Here is a 17,490-nt window from a genome sequence, read left to right as displayed (position 1 = left end):
TATGTGTTTGTGCATGTGTGTGTGGATGTATGTGTTTGTTTGTATGTGTTTGTGCATGTGTGTGTGGATGTATGTGTGTGTGAATGTGTGTATATGTGTGTGTGTGTGTGTGTATGTATGTGTGTGTGTGTGTGTGTATGTGTGTATATGTGTGTGTATGTATGTGTGTGTATGTATGTGTGTGTGTGTGTATGTGTGTGTATGTGTGTATATGTGTGTGTATGTATGTGTGTGTATGTATGTGTATGTGTGTGTGTGTGTATGTGTGTGTGTGTATGTATGTGTTTGTTTGTATGTGTTTGTGCATGTGTGTGTGGATGTATGTGTGTGTGTGAATATGTGTGTATATGTGTGTGTGTGTGTATGTATGTGTGTATGTATGTGTGTGTATATGTGTGTGTATGTGTGTGTGTGTGTTTGTGCATGGGTGTGTGGATGTATGGATTGGGATACAATGGATTTAAACAGAAATGTTTAAGCCCTAGTGGCTCGGTGGGTAGCACTGTTGCCCTGCAGAAAGAAGGTCCTGGGTTCGATTCCCAGATGGCCCGGGTTGTTTCTGTGTGGAGTTTGCATGTTCTCCCCGTGTCTGTGTGGGTTTCGTTTGGGTCCCACAGTACAAAGACAAGCAGTCATTTACATTTTTGGTATTTAGTGGACACTTTTATCCAAAGCGACTTACAGTCCTGTGACTGTATATTGTCTAAGCAATTGAGGGTTAAGGGCCTTGCTCAAGGGCCCAACATTGACAACCTGGTAGTGGTGGGGCTTGAACCAGCAACGTTTCGACTAGTCCAGTAGCTTAAACACTAGACTGCAACTGCCCTAAATAATAAGTCCCTGTGTGTGTGTCTGTGTCCTGTGATGGACTGGTGACCTGTACTGTTTCCTGTACCCACCGAGGTGGGAGGTTTGCTGAAGTGTTGTGTGTGTGTGTGTGTGTGTGTGTGTGTGTGTGGCATGCCCCTGCATGTGACAGCACCTGATATGGACATCGTCCTAATAGGAAAAGATGATTGACAGTTTGCAGAATGAGCTGACGGCCCATAAAGGTCATATTTACTCTGACTGCAAGGAAGTGTATATGTGTGTGTATGCGAGTGTGTGTGTGTATGTGAGTGTGTGTGTGACTGTGTGTGAGTGTGTGTGGAAAAGGAAAAAAAAACACATATGAAGTTGCATCATAAAAAATGAATGGACTATGAAAATGATTCCATTTCCCAATGACGGTAAGCGTCGTCTATCATTCACGGCACGTTTGGTGTCCAGCCAGTTGATCGTCCTGCTTGTGCTACGTGCTGGACATCCACATGATCTTGGAGCTTCTTTCATTGCTCCAGTGTCCAGTTCCAGGCTTTAACAGTGGACAGAAGTTAGTATGGGTGTTTGAGCCATTGGACAGTTGAGCAAGACTTAACTTCTTTAATCCTTGAAAGCTTGGATTGTATTCAGTCACAACTGTAAACCATGACATGAAATTAAAGGAAGAGAAAAAAAGGAAAAAAGAAAAAGAAAAGAAAAAAAGAAAGAAAGAAAGAGAAAAGAAAGGAAAAGAAAAGAAAATGAAAGGAAAGGAAAAAAGAGAAAGAGAAAGGAAAGGAAGGAAGAGAAAGGGAAGGAAGAGAAAGAGAAAGAGAAAGGAAAGAAGAGAAAGGAAAGGAAGGAAGAGAAAGAGAAAGGAAAGGAAGGAAGAGAAAGACAAAGGAAGGAAGAGAAAGAGAAAGGAAAAGAAGGAAGAGAAAGAGAAAGGAAAGAAGAGAAAGGAAGAGAAATGAAGGAAGAGAATGAGAAAGAAAAGGAAAGGAAGGAAGAGAAAGAGAAAGGAAAAAAGAGAAAGGAAAGAAGAAAAAGAGAAAGGAAAGAAAAGAAAGGAAAGAAGAGAAAGGAAGGAAGAGAAAGGAAGGAAGAAAAGGAGAAAGGAAGAGAAAGAAAAAAGGGAAAGAAGAGAAAGGAAAGAAGAGAAAGAGAAAGGAAAACGTCTTCAGAAGAAAATAATTGTAAATAATGTCAGATTTGGTTGTTATGTGTCTCTCTCTGCTCTGCTCGTCTCTGCTGGACGTTGTTTTACGCTCTTCACTCGGTTCCTCACTAAACATCAGAGTTTAAACTGTAAAACTGGATCAGCATCTCACTACTGAAGTTGTACTGGGTAACCAGTGTATTTATACTGGGATTTTACGCATGACTGGCCTTGTAGGAACATGTTCACACACACACACACACACACACACATACACACACACACTTTAAAACTGTTATCATAGGAGCAAAGAAGGCAAACACTGAAAAAAAAATCCTGTTAGATGACTTAGTCACGGTGTTTAAAACACAACTTGGACTGAGCTGTGTCAGAAGGTTGCAGGTTCAAGCCTCACAATCGCCACCTTGCTGCTGTTGTGCCTTTTTATCCCTCATTTGGGTCATTTTGGATAAAAACGTGCTAAATGCTGTAAAGTAAATGTAAAATAATTAAAGACTGATTCATTGTCTCTTTTACCAATGTATCCTGGTCAGGGTTGCAGTGGGTCTGATTTATTGGGCAAAAGAGGTGGGCAGACACAGTGAGGGAGAACATGCAAACTCCACACAGAAAGGACCCAGTCTGTTCGGCCTGGGAATCGAACCCAGGACCTTCTTGCTGTGCTGCCCTAATACTACAAATGTAAGTGTAAGAATGTAGCAGCACTCGTGTTCTTCACTGTTTAAATGAAATGTGGGTTGTTAGGAACACGAGGCATGTAAATGAGAAGATTGAAAACAAGAAGAAGACAGCGGAAAACATCCTCTCTAAACGGCGTCGGCGGTGACACATGGCTAATCGATACGCCGTGCTAATCTGCTAACCTGAAGATAAGGACGAGGTGTGAAATGGACTCGGTGTGAGACGCTCACCCATCACGGCTCTCCTGCATGCAAATGAGGCGCGACTGGAACCCCGGAACACTGGAACGCTTGTGCTGCCGTATCATTTGGGTCGGGATCCATTTAGCACGCAGCGTGTCATGGTGACGGGGGCGGCGGGGGGTACGTTGACTGCAGACGCCTGATGTATCTTTATCGCCGTGCTTGTGTAGCAATGTTTCACTTCAGTGTTGATCATAATGGGGGGCGATTAATAACGTATAGCGGCGGGGAACGCTTAGCGGTTTGGGTTCGCTACTCAGCGAAATGTATGTAATTAAAACATGCAATAATTTAGACGCCGCAAATCACCGAATCAGCAAAAAATGACACTTTAAGCCACTGACGCTCACAATATATGAGTACGAACGCTAGCCCGAACTATTCATCACTACAATGAACTCATGTCCATGCCTGGTGAAACATGGGGGGTCTGGTGCCTTAAATAATCACATTCTTTATATTTTAAGCTTATGTTTCACGGTGTCTCTATGTTTTGAGATTCATTCTTTATACGCGTCTTCGATCCTACTCAAGTTAAGAATTATCATCTTCCCTTTTCTTTGGAAACTGCCAGATTGATCTATGAGGAGCAGCTTTATTGTTTTATTTTAGTCATATACATTTCTCCATCTCTGACAAACTAGCACCAGTCTAGCAGCAGTAGTGTGAAGTGGGTAGCGCTGTCACCTCACGGCAAGAAGGTCCTGGGTTCGATTCCCTGGCGGCACGTTAAGTTGGCATGTTCTCCCCATGTCTGTGTCTGTGTGCTCCGGTTTCCTCCCACAAGTCCCAAGTCATGCAGTCAGGTTAATTAAAGCTGCTAGAAATTGCACTAAATGTGTGTGTGTGTGTGTGTGTGTGTGTGTGTCTGGTGTGTTTCCTGCCTTTCGGCCAATGAATCGGACCCACCGTGACCCTGACCAGGATAAAGCAGTAATAAAACAGACTGAATGAATGAATGAATGAGAAAGAGTGGCTGCATTGTCTCATGATGGTCATTTAACTTGTGGTCCCGGGTCCAGTGGTGGAACAAACAGATTTGATACGTTTTATTCTGTTGTGTAGTGCTAAAAGTGTGCTGATGCTGACCATGAGCTACATTTTGGAGTGTGCCTGTGAGAATTTGTGCCTGGTCAGTTTGTAATGTTATGCTTGATGCCGGACGAGAAGGCCTGACTTGCAATCGACATCTGAACTGATTTCAAAAGTGGCCTTAAGTGTGTGTGTGTGTAAGTGTATAAATGGGTGTGTGTAGAATAGGTGTAGGTGTGTGTGTGTGTGTGTGTGTGTGTGTGTCCTGACGACCTGTCTGGGGTGTTTCCTGGGGTGTCATTTAACTTGTGTTCCCGGGTCCAGTGGTGGACAAATCAGATATGACCCTTTCATTCTGTTGTCTAGTTTATTCACTAAACTAAAAGCATGTCAACACGTGACCCTGAGCTACATTTTGTAGTGTGCCTGTGAGAATTTGTGCCTGGTCAGTTTGTAAAGTTATGCTTGATGCTGGACGAGAAGGCCTGGCTTGCAATCGACATCTGAAGGATGTGTGTGTGTGTGTGTGTGTGTGTTATGCACTGGATCGGTGTAATCCTGCCTTGTGCACACATCATGGGGGGACCATAAAGTTTGGGAAGGGGGGGGGGGGTGATCAGAAGGATGCTTATCACAAATATTTACACCTCGCAGTCATGTGACCTTTATTTCTCTGATTCTCCGTGTCTCTGTGTTGTATTGAATGAAGGCGGCGGCGTTTGATTTTGTCTCTTGGTGTCGGTTCGGTCCGTTTCATCGAGCCTTCCACTGACGCTCATAAACCTGGTCATGCGATTATGATTTAATGTTAGCGCTCTCTCTCTCTCTCTCTCTCTCTCTGTCGCTCTCTCTCTCTCTCTCTCTCTCTCTGCAGAGGCAGGTAAATGGCATTTCTAATTGAGGAGGGGGGATTTATGATGGCACGAGAGAGCTATCAAAGAGGCTTTTAATTAGACTCGTGTTTATCTCCTCCAGCAACGGGAAGCCGCCTTCTGTTGTTGTGGCAGGGCACGAAGGAGAGACACTTGAACGAAGAGGGGAGAGGAAAAATAAAAAAGAAGCGCCTGCAGAAACAAGCTATGCCATGATTTAATTCAGGAAAAGCTTGGAGAGCTCGAACCAGGGACCAGTCAAGCTGTTTCGGCTGCTCATGGTGACTAGTCCCTTATTAATAAACTAGTATTAATAAACTAAAACATGCTCTTAGCAAGGAGAAAGTACAACCGGGTGCTTTGCACTTAAAAATATGTTAAAATAATAATAATTGCAATGCTTTAAATGTTCCCATTTAGCTTTTTTATTCATTAATTTATTAATTAATATGTAAGTCATTCATTGTCTGTTTTACCACTGGATATTGTATTCAGGGTCACCAAGGAAGCAATGCCAACACTGGGAGAACATGCAAATTCCTTACAGAAAGGACCAAGACCACTTCATCTGGGACTCAAATCCAGGACCTTGTTGCTGTGAGGTGACAGTGCTACCCACCGAGCCACTGTGCCACCTAATATGTAAATCATTCTACAGTATATGTCAAGGTCAAGTCATTTTTATTTGTATAGCTTGATTTAAGACTGTTAAAGCTGCAAACTTCATGGTTTTGGAAGCTCAAGTTTACATGTCCACATACTTTTGACTATATAGTGTATTTATATCTGATGGCATAGGCTAGCTTTCGTCCGATCGGATGTCTGTATGGACGTCATGCTAATATCTGAGGGGGGTAGGGCATCCGAAACAGCCTGGCTGTCATCGTGGCCTCATAAGTGCGCTCTAAGTGCGGGTTCCAAGCCCGGAAGTAAATAGCAGGGTGGCACCACCCTGTACCGAGACTGTACCGAGTCTGGTATGTGGATCAGATCCGCCGGGGGGCGACCCTTAAATGCCGGAGCATCTGACAGCTGTTCGTAGATAAATAAAAAGGTCAAGTATCATATCATATCATATAAGTGATCATATCAGTGAGCTTGTGCCTGAGTTGCAGGGGTTCGAATCCCGGGCTGGGTTCACAAATACACAAGGTGCATGGTGTTATGTGAAACTAGCCACTGAGGGGGAATGTCTCAAACCCGGATAAATAAGAGGGGTGCGTCAGGAGTGGCATCTGAAATAGAAAGAACAGGCACCTTTGCAGCTATAACAGCCTCAACTCTTCAAGGGAGGTCCATAAATGAGGCTGAATTTTGCAATAAACAGTCAACGTGAAGCTGTGACATCAGCAGAGATCAGAAAACAGATGTTGAGAAGCTTGGAGAGCTCGTACCAAGGTCCAGTGAGGCTGTTTGGCTGCTCATGGTGACCAATCTCTTACTAATGAACTTGTGTGTGTTTATTAATCCTGCTAGCTAAAATTGCTAAATTTTGTAGTGCTAGCACATCACAGCCAGTACGGAGTGCGACCGGGAAATTCTGCATTCAAAAATATGTTAAAAATAAGTCAAACGCACCTACAAGGATCTGTTCCGAACCTCTCGCTCCACTCCACCTGTATGTCCTGATTACGTTCTGTCCTCTCTATGTGGGTGTCATGTTCGATTTCCCATAATCCCTCCACAGACTGTCTGCAAGTAATTGAGTCAAATTGAGGTAATTATACTGAAATCAGGGCGCTGGAATATATTTATTGGGCTGCTTATGGGGTGTAATTAGGGAGTAATGGATGCTCTTATCTATGAGGACTTTGAAATTGAGGCTTTATATCGCATTAAATTTTTAGTTAGTCGGGTTTAATTCTGCTGCTCTCGCTTCAAAAGCAGAGATCTGATTACTGTGTGTGAGTGTGTGTGTGTGTGTGGCAAGCGGCATAAAGGTGTGTGTGTGTGTGCATGTGTGTTCAACAGAATGTAAGTAATAATAAAACCCAAAACACCTATAAAATACACTAGCCCGGTATGTCCGAGATCCGGGTATCCGGGGTTTAAATCTCGGCGGTTCTACCAGCCGATCAGACGTCTGCACAGATTTGATTGGCTAATGTCTGAGATTTAAGACTGTTATAGCTGCAAACTTCACATCAAAGCACATGATATTGGAAGCTCAAGTTTAAGTGTCTACATACGTTTGTCCATATAGTGTATCTATCTTTCATGGTTGTAAAATATGCTAGCCCACTATCTGGGGATCAGGGGTTCGAATCTCGGCGATGCTACCGAAACAGGCTAAGACTGTTATAGCTGCAAACTTCATGAATTTGGAAGCTCAAGTTAACCATTTCACATACGTTTATCCATAAATAAACCGCTTAGACTGGGGCTTTCAAGGTCCAGTCAGGCGTTTACATGGATATGATTGGCTACTGTCTGAGTGTGAGGGATAGCCGAAACAGCTTGGGAGGCGAACACAGACAACAATGGGAAGATTTAAGACTGTTATAGCTGCAAACTTTACACCAAAGCACCTGGTTTTGGAAGTTTACGTGGCCAAATACTTCTGTTCATAGAGTGTTTTTATATCTGATGGCGTAGGCTGGCTCACTTCTGCTGAGATCTCTCCGGTGCTATCGGCCGAACGGGCGTCTGTAAGGACGTGTTATGCTGTTGTCGGTGTTATGCTGTTGTCGCTGATGAAACAGCCTAGCCATTGTTATAGCCGAGCACATGGCCTCGTCAGTGCGCTCTCAGCGCAGGTTTCAAACCCGGATAGAAAAGTAACACAGACAACGATTCAAAATCATTTAAATTCCTTTTGGGAAGATTTAAGACTGTTATAGCTGCAAACTTCATGGTTTTGGAAGTTGTAGCAGCGCTCAAGTGGTGCAGCAGTAAAGTACGCCAACCCACTACATCTAAAATCCAAAGATCCAGGGTTTGAATCCTAGCTGTGCTATCAGCCAGTTAGGCCTCTGCACGGACATGATTGGCTAATGTCCGAGGGTGAGGGATGGCCGAAACAGCCTAACAATTGGGAGGCGCACTTATCAGTCTTCTTTTAGTGAAGAAATAGGACACAGACGACCTCCAAAATCTTGTCAAATTCCCTCCCAGAAAATTTAAGACTGTTGTAGCTGCAAACTTCATGGTTTTGGAAGCTTAAGTTTACATGTCCACATGTCGGTGCGCTCTAAGTGCAGGTCCCAAGCCTGTATAGGTGCTTCTGAGCTCTGCTGTTCTACTCGTCCTTTCTGTCTTCTCTCCTGTGTGATTCTGTACATTAATTATACATTCTAACGTACACATCCACGCCGCACCGTTCCCGCCGTGGCCTCACACGCCTCATGTTTCCTCTCTCCATTTTATAATTTCTATCCTCTCACACACACACTCACACCTTTCCTTTCTCTGATAGCTTCCATTAGAGCAGCCCGGAGCTCGGCGGGCTGGTGGACGCCCCCGGCTCAATTAGGGCTTTATTGTAACATTAGCGCTGGGCTCGTCTCTCGGCGGTGCCCTCCACGCACCCTTCAGCGGGGCCGTCCTGCTTAATGCGCCGACTGCTGCAATCACGCTCGGAATTACACTTCAACACGCCGCGGCCGCGCGTTAGCACGTCAAGGTCGGAACGGCGTCCTGACTGTCAGACTCTCGCGCGTTTAATGCAGATGTAAATCCCTTTCCTTTCATTTGCCTCGTTGTAATACATCAGTGGTGCACAGCTTCAGACCTGGAGGGCTCGTTTTTGGGTTTGGTAAGTGTGTCAGAGAGCATTCACGTGAGAAGCGTTCTGCTCAGAGCTCGGCATCAAAGTGCGAATATGAGACGAAACGATTCTCCTCACTGTTTCACTTTTAAACTTGTGTTACAGCTCAAGCTTCTGAGAAATTGTGAGAAACGCTTATAATTAAAAAAAGCTTAACGTGGTTTAATGTACAGTATATGTAATAACAGAAGGAGACAGGAGCACTAAACTTCTCTTCATTATTACTGCTCATAAGTTCCTCCACTAATCAAATTCCTCACTCGCTGTTTTAGTACAATGTCACGCTAAGCTTCGCTCCACAAGTCGTCACCATTAGATCCGCTGTGCAGCCAGACTGGGGTGAAACGTTCATCTCAAACTTACCACACAAGATGAGAGGAAGAAGGAAGAAATTCAGCAAACGGATTCACGTTTAGGTCTCTGTTTAACGAATCAGCTTTTTATAACACCTTGTGATTAAATATACATGAACGATCCTTGAGACGGAGAGTTCCTTTCATCTTCGACGCTGAGGAGGAGGAGGAGCGCTGTCTGATGTGTTTATCAGCCCCTCCGAAACACTCTCTCTGGGATACGAAGACGGACTTGGCGTCTGTTTGAAAACCTAGTGAGCTGCCCTGTTGTCTACTGCCTACCTGATCAGCTAGAGAGCTAGTAGAGAGGATTCTAATAAGACATCGAACTCATAATGCAGATTATTTAGACGCACTAATTACACAGAGATTGCGGGGCTGGGTTGGGCGCCTACATAAACAACGATTGGCTGTTGGCAATGACGAAGTCTGCTGGCTGATTGATGGCGCCTGCACAGAGTCGAGGGATAATGGGATCAGGGTGTGGCTCTCTGTACACAAAGCTGATCTGTGTATGAACTCACCTTGTGCAGGTGAAAAGATGCTGTCGGATACTGCACGTGTCAGAGGGCGTGTGTCAGTCTCGCTCTTCTCAATCAGCAGTGGAGATCAGCATCAGTAGAGAGGAAGCTTAAAGCTGAACTGTGTGTGTGTGACTTTGCAACACACTCCACTCGCCGTCACAAACTCCACTCGCTCTCACACACTCCTTCAGCGATTATCAGTCGATCGTTTTCTCGTCGTGGGCCGATACCTGGCGGAGCTTCAGTATCGATGAGTGTGGGCGGCCTAACCGCCGTCTTCATTAACGCCGCCGCTGCTTCTCCACATGAACGCATTAACGCTCGCCTCTCCGTTTCCTCTCTACACACACACACACACACACACACACACACACACTCAGTAAAACCTTCATGCTGCTGAGAAAGCACTCGACTTCCAGCAGCCAGCGCTTCTCCAGGTCGGATGGTCACCCAAGCCTTAAATAAAGATGTCCTGCTCCGGGGACGGGCAGAATAAGAGGCGAGGAAGCTGTCAGTCCGGGCTGCTCGGGGCGGTATTTATGGACAGCCCTGGGGAAAAACCCGGCTGTGGGGTTTTGGGATCCTAGGTAGGTCTGACAAATTGTGTCGAGTCCCCGGCGAGTGGAAATACAAACATTAATGCACAAAATCTGTGGGTTTGTAGGTCGGGAGGTATCAGTAAGAGAATTGGAGCCAAGGAAGAAGAATACACGGTTTTTATTTATTTATTTTTAATTTAATCATCATATCTTGACCACCTTTTATTCTGATCACGGTCACTGTGGGTCCGAATGGCGGATGTATTGCAGTAACAATATGGCCACTCTGCTCAATCATGTCTTGATCTGGATTCCTGACCAGCCGATAGCACAGATGGGGATTCGAACCCTGGATTTACTGCTGCGCCACCCAAGCAACATTTTTATGAAGCAGAAAAACGTCAATTTGCACCATTACCAAGTTCTGATTGATGAGAGCCTTGGTCTGGCTTTTGAGAACTGTGGAAACTCTCATGGAGGAAGATGACGACCACTGAGTGTACAAGACAGCCAGAACATAAAACAGCTCCTAAACTACTATTAGAGCTTCTGATCCGATTAAATACAGTGTGACCTCGATTTAACGGACTGAAAGGGGGGAGCACCGGTCCGTAAAATGCGGTAAAATGAGTCTGAAGCTCTGCTGGTAGCTACTGGAGCAGCGCTGGTGCAGAACTAAGCACTGGAACCTGCAAAAATAAAGCATAAAACACTGAGAAAAAAACGAGAACAAAGCGAGCCTCCTGACAAAATACGTAAAGCCGCTTCTCACAGAATTTTTAAACAATCGGACCGGACATTCGTTTTTTTCAGATTTTGTCCGTTAAATCCAAAACAAGCCGTTCAATCGAGGTTCCTCTGTAATTCCAACTGGTTACCATTTCTGCCCCACAGAGGGATAAAAATAATAAAAAAATTATTTAGATCAGAAAGTTATATCGTCCAGGACATCAAACCCGACCAAAACAAAGCTGTGAAGATTTCACTAAGTGCTCCTGAGACATAAAGACGATCCACTAAATAAAATAGCTCGGCTGTTTGTGTAACAGTAATTGAGGCGTGTCGTCGTCCTGACATAAGAAACGCGCTCTCGTGTTCGGTGTCGTGCAGATGAAAGCAGAACAGAAGATGAATACGAGAAGGTGACGGAGGTGAAGGTGGGGTGGCGTCCAGAAGGAACGCAGGAGCGTCTTCAAAGGCCCCGGCCGTAAACAACAGCCCTCGTAAATATTCATGAGCCGGGAGCCGTCCGGCTTTCATCTGCGGCCGAGCGAGAGATTGGGACGGAGGAACAGAGGGAGGATGAAGAGACGAGAGGAGAGAGACGAGGAGTAAAAAAGCCTGACCGCTCACTTTCACTCTGGACCGATTTCAAGCTCAATTATCTGGACGCTGCGGTCGGTCCGGTCTTTATTCTGCCCCACACATTCTGTCTTCCTTCACTTCAGCTTCTCTATCTTCTCTATCCATCATATCCATTAAAATTGGACTAGAAGTCAGAAGGTTGCTTGTTCAAGCCCCACCACCTTCAACTTGCCACTTTTAGATACCTGAGATATCAGAGCGGGATTAAGTACCTGATACATCCGGTATCTACTCTGATATCTCAGGTAGTTAATCTAGACAGGATTAAATACCTTTTGACTGAAATGGCACAAATTCCCACAGACATACTTCCAAATCTTGTGAGAAGCACTTTTCGAGGTCACATAGAGGTCACTCTGTTTTATTATTCTTTGTGTATGGAGGTGTCCAAATACTTTTGGCCACATATTGTATGTTTTCTTTCCAGCACGTTTTAGTTAGCGCAGTGCTAATCAGCAGTATGAAATGCTACAGTAGCGGAAAGTTAGTGCTCCCGCTAATTAATCTCCCTTTTGCCCGGCGCACCTCCCACGCAGACCTACACCAGCTCACCCGTCCCCGGTGTATTAATCTGCCAATCTGAAGTTGTGACTGGTGCTTCTATGAAATATGCATGAGGGTAGGAACGGGGGTCGCTAAGGGATAGCAAGCGCTAAGACGAATAGCATTAGCATGCTCTGACACACCGGCGAGGCCGTCGCGGGCGTTTAGCGGCGGCCGCTTTTCGGGCGGCTGGTCAACAGTCGATGGTTTATTTATCAGCGGAAGGATTTTCATCTCGTACGCGTGTCGGGTCGAGCGCCAGAGCTAGCGCCGCCGCCGCCGTGATGCTATCAGAAACGATCGCGCGAATGCCAGACACGTAGCCCGTCCACAAACGACACGTCCATAATCATGCAAATGAATCACCAGGTCCTCGCCGTCCGTCCCTCACCTGCCCGCTCAGGGACGTCTGTGTTCACCCGCCGTCACCGATCCTATAATCAGTCAGAATTCCATAACAGGAGCTTCTGAGACGAACCGAACGCCACCGCGGCTTCACAAAAGATCTCATTTAGCAGCCTGGCAGCTCGTGCTCAGGTAAAAAAACACAGAAATGATTCTGTACAGGCTGTTTTTTTCGGTCTGTATCTGTAGCTGTTGTGCTCGTTATTAAAAACAGCTCGTTTTGTTATGCAGAAACAGAGAAAAATGATTAAAAATGAGGATTCGTGGTTCGGAATGCAAATAATATCGATCATGCTAGTTCTGTTGCTAATAATCTGCACTGATTAAAATCTACACCACACGTTTGATGTTCAGAGCTGTTTTTAATGTACAGTGATGTAAACGTCAGTGCGCTCTTGGCTTTTTATTGCATCTATTTTACTGAATAATTCAGCATCACTATACAAACCATGTTCTAATAAATAAACCTAAATAAAAACACATTTTATAAAACTATTTGTACCATTTTATTAAGTTTTAAATTCTCACCACCACTAACATGTAGTTCTTGTTTCTATTATATTTTTATTGTTTTAATTGTATTTATTTTTTATATTTTTATTATTTTGTTGTATTATTTTATTTTTTCTAGTTTTTAGTTTTTATGCAATATTTGAATATCAGATTAAGTAATCAATTAATTTTTTTATTTTCTATAAATAAAAATATAATGATAAACAATAATAATAATAATAGTAATAAAAAATTATAATAATAATAAATACCTAATAAAATGATAATAACAATGCTATTTATTATTATTATTATTATTATCATTATTATTGTTGTTGTTGTTGTTATCATAAAACACAAATATGATAAATAATATTACTAATCATATCATAAATACAAATAATAATAATAACAATAATAACAATAGTAACAAATAATAATAATATTAGCAATCATATCATAAATACAAGTAATAATAATAATAATAATAATAAAATTTTTTATTGTATTTATTATTATTATTATTATTATATTTGTTATTATTATTATTATTTGTTACTATTGTTATTATTGTTGTTATTATTATATATTTCATTATTATTATTATTATATTTATTGTCATTATTACTGTTATTATTATTGGTATTATTATTATTATTGGTGTTATTATTATTATTATTATATTTATTGGTATTATTGTTGTTATTATATTATTATTATTGTTATTATTATTTATTATTATTATTAACATTAATATTATTATTATTGTTATTATGTTATTATTATTATTATTAACATCTATGTTGAACGAGGAGCACTAGCACATGCCTCTTCTTACATGACCAGACTGTATGTACCGTATCTAGAGCTGCACCAGACACAGAGGAACAAGCTCTACTCCAGGGTTTGTTCCAGCACCTTCACTAAACAGCAGGAGTCACCAATGCAGCAACAACAATTTAATATCCGAACCGTGAACCAGATGAGCGTCTCTCGTCCCTGATCTGGACTCAAGAGTCCTTCAGGAGTCCCTTTGTGATGCCCTCTCACAGCTGAGCCACTTCTCCTTTTCTTGTCTTCATCCCCTCATTGATTCGTGACTCCATCAGCATTCCTGAAGCGCCGCTGTTCCCCAAACGGTCTGAGAAAAGCTTTGGAATTAGCGCCGCACTAGCTGAAAGGTGGAACGCTAATTCTGACCTGGGTACGCTTTGATTTGGTGGAAGAAGGCGGCTGGCGGAGATCAAACCCGCTCCTGTGAGCTACGATAAAGCTGGAAATCCTGCAGGGAGGGCTGTGAACTTTCGTTAACATTGTTCCTGCCAGCTTCCACATGCCAGCTGTCTGAAGCTAGAGAAAAAACGCTGAGATCGGTGCGGGTGCTGCGAGGACGCGTCCCGAGGACGTACCAGCGGAAATCTGGAACGCCGTCAACCTGGAGTTAGTGAATCAGTCAGACTAATGATGAGAGAGAAAACAAAACAGCAGATCTTTGTAAGCACGTGTTCGCCTTAATGCCTCTCGTTTCTTCATGATCTCTGTACACAGACGCATCTTACGTCATCCTACACTCCTGAGAAGAGGGCGTGTCTAAATTCTTACATCCCTTAAAATGCTCCTACTGAGGCGCCTTAATTCTGAGTGATGATCTGACTGAATAACGAGGGAGCATCAGACGCCTCCTCAGTGCTGAAGCCAATCCCAGCATTCAGTGCGGCACAACTGTGTCGTTTATTTGTAAATTGGGGCGTCAGGGAAAGTTTAGGCGTTTTCAGTACGCGGAGGGAGACGTTAGCTGGCGTGCTAGCCGGTTGTGTCGCCTGAGACGAACTGTGTTAGCTTAGTAAGTAGTCTAGTTCGAGCGTCTGAATTTGGCTTGACACGGTAGCGCTGTGGGTAGTGCTGTCACCTCACAGCAAGAAGGGTCTGGGTTCGAATCCCCGACCTGCCATCCAGGGTCTTTTCTGTGCAAAGTTCGCCCATTCCTTCGCTTCTGTACAGGCACCTTGGGCTACAAACCAGGGTCCTTACAGAGCATCAAAGACCCCACACACTTTTTAGTCCGGTCTTTTCCCACACAGCAGACTCGTGGCCAATTTTCGGGGCGCCCAGCCGACCGGCCCAATTTTCTTTTATTTAAATACTTGTTACTCTGATGTTTAAATACAGACGATATTTTTCTCCACACGCTGATGGAAAGAAAGACCAGAGGATCGGGGCGTCCGATTCTGACCCCTCCTGCATCTTCCCGTCTCTCATCTTTCTCAGATCCCGAAACATGACGTGCACTCTCACTCCTCCTCCTCCTCGCCTTCGCTCGCTCGAGTCGAACGCACAGCGCACTCTCTCCACGCTGCACTAAGAGTTCAAAAACTTCCCTCTTTAAAACCTTCCTGCACTGAAAGTGAACCCGAAAAGTGCAGATTTCTCTGAGACGTGCGTGGAAAATGGGGCGAGGCGAGAGAGGAGGAATGAAAAGAGAGAGGAGCGCAGAGGAGCCGAGAGGAGGGGAGGAGAGGGAGCCAGAAAAGGTAAAGATGGGGAATAATCGCATAGAGCTTGAAATCTCCTTGGATATGTTTAAGCTGGAACCGAGTGGTTTAAAAACATCTTTACGAAGGAGAATGTGGGTTGTTGCTGGAGCTTATTTCAGGGTGGAGGTTGGCAGACCCTGATACGTCTGTGGATCGGCTCATAGTCCGAGTCCGAACTCCGATGTCCGAGTGACGTCACTTGTTTTTTAGTGAGTTAAATCTATAAATTGTTTAATTTTCTTGTTTATTATTCTTTTTTACCCTTAAATATCATTTTCTCCTTCTTATGAAGCATTCTGACCTGCTCTGTTATCCAAACGTGCTTTATAAATGATATAGAGATAATAAACGTCTATTTTCTCATTTTTAATTGATTACTTATATTTATTATTCATTAAGAAGTTCAAAGCTTTACAACAATTTCTTAAAGACCAAAGATGGAGTGTTGACAGTCATGGACTTTCCTCCACCGTTACTTTTATGCGAGGGCACCAGCGCATCAGCGCTGTGATCCTGGACTCCCCGGTTAAAATCTCAGCTCTGCTACCGGTCGGCTGGTGCAGACGGTGCAGCGGACTAAATCGGCCACTTAAGTCTGCTGCGTGGGAAAAGACCGGACTTAAAAGGGGGCGGGGTCTTCGACGCTGTGTAAGGACCCTGGTTAGTAGCCGGAGGTGCTTGTACAGAAGAGGAGGAACGTGGGATCAGCGAGTGACTCTCCATGTGCGAGACCGACCTCACACGCCAATCCACCGAAGTACGAGTGAATAAGAAGGGCGTCGGTGGTAGACCAAAGATGATGGATGGAGTGCTGACAGTCATGGACTTTTCTCCACAGTCACCAGACCTAAACCCTATCAAGCTTTTATGCGAGGGCACCAGCGCACCAGCACTGAGATGCGGAACTCTCTGAACTTGAATCTCAGCTCTGCTACCGGTCAGCTTGATATGATCGGCAGCGCAGGCTTAAGTCTGCTGGGTGGGAAAAGACCGGACATAAAAGGGGACGGGGTCTTCAACACTGTGTAAGGACCCTGGTTAGTAGCCCGAGGTGCCTGTACAGAAGTGGAGGAACGTGGGATCAGCGAGTGACTCTCCATGTGCGAGACTGACCTCACACGCCAATCCACCGAAGTACAGGAGGATAAGAAGGGCGTCGGTGATAGGCGTGTGTCAGGCAAGTACACCCTCCTCGGGTGCGATCGGGGTCCCCACGAGTAGAAGACTAACTCGCTGAGCTAGAATTGGGAGAAAAAGGGGGGAAATGCATTGAGAGACATCACAAGATGCTCTATGGATCATCATCAACTTGTGGAGTCCATGCCTGCTTGATTGGATTGGAAAGGAACACCAGAGCAAAACAGGTTCCTCAGGAACCTCACGGACTGAGGAACATGAGCTGTTCCCCCCAAAATTCAGTCCATAGGGCATCTACAACATTGCCAGGCTGCTAAATCTGTCACAGCGGCATGAAAACTCATCATCGCTAAGCTTTAGAAATGGATGCAGGTTGAAATATCACGTTCCCACTGCTGGTATTTATTATTTCCAGTCCAGAACTGGTGGAACTTTTCTCCCCCTATTAACACAACTCCAGTACCGTGTTAACACGACTCTCCTCTCTCCCCTAGATTCATTTCAGCAACAAAGGGGTGATAAAGCGCCTCCTCTAAAAGACTTCTCATCCCACCAGGACCGCGTCGGGATAATTACCAATTAGGGCGCCCATCAGCTGCCCGCGTGTGGCTCTGAGTAACCGGCCGAGCGGCGAGCCGTGCAGAACCACTCGTTAAATATCCAGAAAATTTTAATCTAATGCGCGAGTCGTCCGCCACAATTGCTTGTCAGTTTTGTCAGCTCGTTAATAAGCGGCCGCGGGGTGGGCGCACGCACCCTCATTTTATCCCTACACTTGTTCACAAGCAGTGCTAGGAATGGTCCAGAATAACATCTGGTCTGTAGGGGTCTTACAGGAGTCCCTTCTGATTAATAAATGGCATATTGTTTCTGTCAGTAATGAAATACCCACAAAGTAAATCTATATAATAGGTGTAACTTATACAATAACTAGTAAATGTATGCACCAGATAGCTGAAGCTAACAAAGTGCCACTTTGCAGAAGCATTTTGTCTGTAGGAATTTGTGCCCATGATGTAAGATG

The sequence above is a fragment of the Trichomycterus rosablanca genome, chromosome 22, assembly GCF_030014385.1.
Source record: "Trichomycterus rosablanca isolate fTriRos1 chromosome 22, fTriRos1.hap1, whole genome shotgun sequence".
NCBI classification, from domain to species: Eukaryota; Metazoa; Chordata; class Actinopteri; order Siluriformes; family Trichomycteridae; genus Trichomycterus; species Trichomycterus rosablanca.
Note: the sequence above shows the minus strand (reverse complement) of the source record.